General features: G+C 45.5%; 1 pseudogene; it reads left to right on the plus strand.

Annotated features, from left to right (window-relative positions):
- The first annotated feature begins 1107 nt into the window (after positions 1 to 1107).
- LOC103655156 (60S ribosomal protein L6-3-like) lies at positions 1108 to 3282 on the plus strand (annotated as a pseudogene).
- Positions 3283 to 4001: the final 719 nt, after the last annotated feature.

The following is a 4001-nucleotide window of genomic DNA, read 5'->3' on the forward strand; positions in this document are numbered from 1 at the left end:
AAACAAAAGAAATTGCATGCAAGACTCTTCTTTAAATACTACTCCCTCCATCTAAAAATATAATTCAGAAATCTCGTTGATAATTATCTACTACTACACATTGTGCAAAGGTAGCAGGTAGTAGATATTTTTACTGTAATAGATATTGACATGAACACACATATGGTGTAGTGGTAGCTACGAGCATATTTGCTTGAGGGGTTGTAGGTTCGAATCCTATTGGGCCACATTTGTGTTTTTTTAATTTAATTTTAGTTAGGCGTGGGATGCATGTGGAAATGCGATTTGCGGGGAGGGGGGAATGAGAATGACAGAACACTGGCAGAACACGGAATGGCTTTGCTGGGAGGGGGAATGGGAATGGCAGCCTACCCCTTACCACCTTAATAAGTAGTGTGTGTGTGTGTCTCTATACTATGTACCTAATGTAGGCGTCCACACGTTTTGCCACTCCCGCCCACATCCCGCACCCCGCCCCTGGCCGCAGATTCTGTCGGCAAACCCCATCCTCCTCCCGCGCCCCTTCCATCCCCACCATGCTCCATGCCCCCGCCTCCACCATCCCCGTTGTAGGTTCGAATCCTATTGGGCCACATTTGTGTTTTTTAATTTAATTTTAGTTAGGCGTGGGATGCATGTGGAAATGCGATTTGCGGGGAGGGGGGAATGGGAATGACAGAACACTGGTAGAACACGGAATGGCTTTGCGGGGAGGGGGAATGGGAATGGCAGCCTACCCCTTACCACCTTAATAAGTAGTGTGTGTGTGTGTCTCTATACTATGTACCTAATGTAGGCGTCCACACGTTTTGCCGCTCCCGCCCGCATCCCGCACCCCGCCCCTGGCCGCAGATCCCGTCGGCAAACCCCATCCTCCTCGCCCGCCCCTTCCATACTCCTCCCGCGCCCCTTCCATCCCCACCATGCTCCAGCCCCCGCCTCCACCATCCCCGCCCCACGAGTCGTCCCCATCCTCGGAAATCTCGCCGCGCCCCCGAAATTCTCGCCCCGCCACCGCCCCAAACCCTCCCCTACCTCCCACCCAGATCGCAGGTCGGAGAGCGCGTGGGACAGGAGGGGAGCACACAGACCTCCCGCAGTGCGGTGATGACTGGGGACACCGCAGAGGAGGGATCCTCTCCAAGTCCTGTGACGCGGCGTTCCTCGATGGAGGGGACGACACGAAGGAGGGGTCCATGGGACGGCGTGGTCGCTGGCGCGGCTCCACGCACAGAGGGACTTCCTGTTCCTGCGCGCGACAATGTTGGTCGCCGAGCGTGCGTTCCAGTCACCGGACGCGCTCCTGGTCCTGAAGAAGGTGCTCGCCAAGTTCCTCGTACAATATGGAGTAGTATACATGCTCCGGCGGATAGAGATCTTCTCGCTCGGCCACCGTGCGAGTCCAATGTCACCGTGCTGGTCTCGCGGTCTCATGCGTACCATCGGCGCGGTCTGTGGGCGATCAAGGCTAAGCACGGCGGTGCCTTCCTGAAGGCCGAGATGCCCGTCGTGGTCGCCGAGCCCAAGTTTTATCCCGCCGATAACACGAAGCCACGCAAGCCCAGCACCCGCAAGCCGAAGCCCAGAAGCTTAGGTACCTGTGTGTGGATTGCACCACTTTCTTTAGTACTGTTTGTTCGTCGTGAGCTGTGAGTCCTGACGGTTACTGGTGGTGCGTGCAGGTCGTCAATCACTCCGAGCACCGTGTTGATCTTGCTCGCATGCATGGTTCATGGGGAAGAGTTATTTTCCTCTAGCAGCTCAAATTTGGCCTGCTCCTTGTTACCGGTGAGCCAACGTTAGTCTGAACTGTTTATTTTGAAGTTCTGTTTGTTGAATTGTTGAATGGTGTGTTATAAATGCATTGTTTGTCTTGAATAGCTACATTAGTTGTTTTCTGTCAACATCTCCTTGCCTTTCTTCTGTAGTGGAACATTGTAGATTGAACATTAGTCAGTATAGTCGTCTTGGAGTTGAAACTTGAAATGCTTGATGTTGAAGTTAATATTGTCTTGAAATTTGATGACTACTGTGGAAATATGTTTCTGCTATCTGTCTTTGCATTCGATGATGGAAACTACTTGTATTGCAGTGATATTGAATTTTATGGACGTGTTTTATTTGGAAATGAGAGTCTCAATTGTGTGTAAAGCAAATCCAGCACATTGATCAGAAATGGTTGGAACGGCTAGAATTTAGTTTCAAATTCTGTAAAAGCCCTATCACATGACCCTTTTGTGGGAATAAGTTGGGATGAATCTGTCCTGAACTTTAGTTTACTGCTTGCATTGATTGTTTCCTTTTCCTTTTATAGAATGTGTGAAATCTCCATTGTTTCAACATACAATGAAAAATCCTGAATGCATTATCATGCTATTTTGAGTGTTCTGATCATATATCAACACTGCTTACTTCGAGTAATCTGATACTGTTTCAAACCTTGTTAGATTATCTTTTTACACATATTACATTGTCAATGTTGATTTGTGGCAACACCAATTTGACAGATGAATGTACCTAATGGTTGACTACTACAAGATATTAAAAAGTTGGTTTCTGTTTTGTACGATTTAGGAGCTTTTCAAATCAGTTCTTTGCTCGTGCATGTTTTGCACCTATATTAGATGTGTATGTATTGAGCAGTTGCTCCATTAATTGTTTATGCTATAGTAGGTTCAATATATGCATTATTTCTTTCTGCCATGCTATTACTAGCTACTAAGGCATCATAAAAACATGAGCAGGTTATGTACTCCTATTAGTTTTTTAAGTCTGCTAAGTTATTTCATATTGTGGACTGTATGTTGCCTATTCTTATTATATTGTGGTATATATATATGTCATGCGTTGATTAGTATCTACCTCTTTCAGGACCTTTCAAGGTCAATGGAGTCCCAATCCGCCGTGTGAATTAGACTTACGTCATTGCAACCTCCATGAAGGTTGATATCTCTGGTGTTAATGTAGAGAAGTTTGATGACAAGTACTTTGTAAGGGAGAAGAAGGCAACGAAGACTGAGGGTGAACTTTTTATACATAGGAGGTGTATGTTTGTACATAACTTAGATCTTGTTTTTAGTAACCTGACATTCCTTAACTTAGAAGGGACCTATGTGTACCTTTCAGGCAACCAAGGACCTGCCACAACTCAAGAAGGACGACCAGAAGGCGGTGGACGCTGAGCTGATCAAAGCTATTGAGGTTGTGCCGAATCTGAAAACTTACCTTGGTGCATGGTTCTCTCTCAGGGACGGCGACAAGCCCCATGAGATTGTTTTCTAGATTTGCCTGATCTATCTTAGGATGCTCTTTGAAGGAAGGAGATAATGCGTATAATGTGTGGGATGATATATTGCTTGAGCCCTCATGCTGTTTATATAAGAGTACATGGCTTGGAGGACCCAACAGGTACGGGCCATTCTCTTCCTGCATTATTTTTCTTATTTTTTTGTTTCTGTTTATGCTGCAAGAATACATGGTCCAATCAGAATCGTCAAACTTTATATTTCGTAAAAACGCAATTAGAACAACATCGTTCCCTACTTTATTATTATAGAGAATCATGTGACAACAATTGACAATCTTATGCTTTTTCCTTAATTTTCTATTAGTTAGCAGCAGACCCATTTGCTGCCAGTCCACTAAGCTACTTGATTGTGGTAGCTGAGATCTAGCGTTGCACAGTGCCCATTGTTTATGTGTTTTTCATATTGAAGCTATATGAGTTTTGGTTGAGCAGAGGAGATTTTTGGACACTTTTTTTTGTGTCTGATTAGGACATCAATGTCATTACAATAATATGGTATGACTAGGTATATACCCGTGCGTTTCTATGGAAACAATATGATAAAATACAATGGGCGCCAGGCCAGGACGCAGCCAGGACCCCACATCAAGGGACCCTCTTTGCTTCATTGGAACCAGCTCCACCATATAAGTTGTAGGAGACATCAACCAGTCCATTTCTTTTCTCCACCACAACATTTTATCTTCACACAATG

Source organism: Zea mays, chromosome 4 (genome assembly GCF_902167145.1).
Source record: "Zea mays cultivar B73 chromosome 4, Zm-B73-REFERENCE-NAM-5.0, whole genome shotgun sequence".
Taxonomy (NCBI): Eukaryota; Viridiplantae; Streptophyta; class Magnoliopsida; order Poales; family Poaceae; genus Zea; species Zea mays.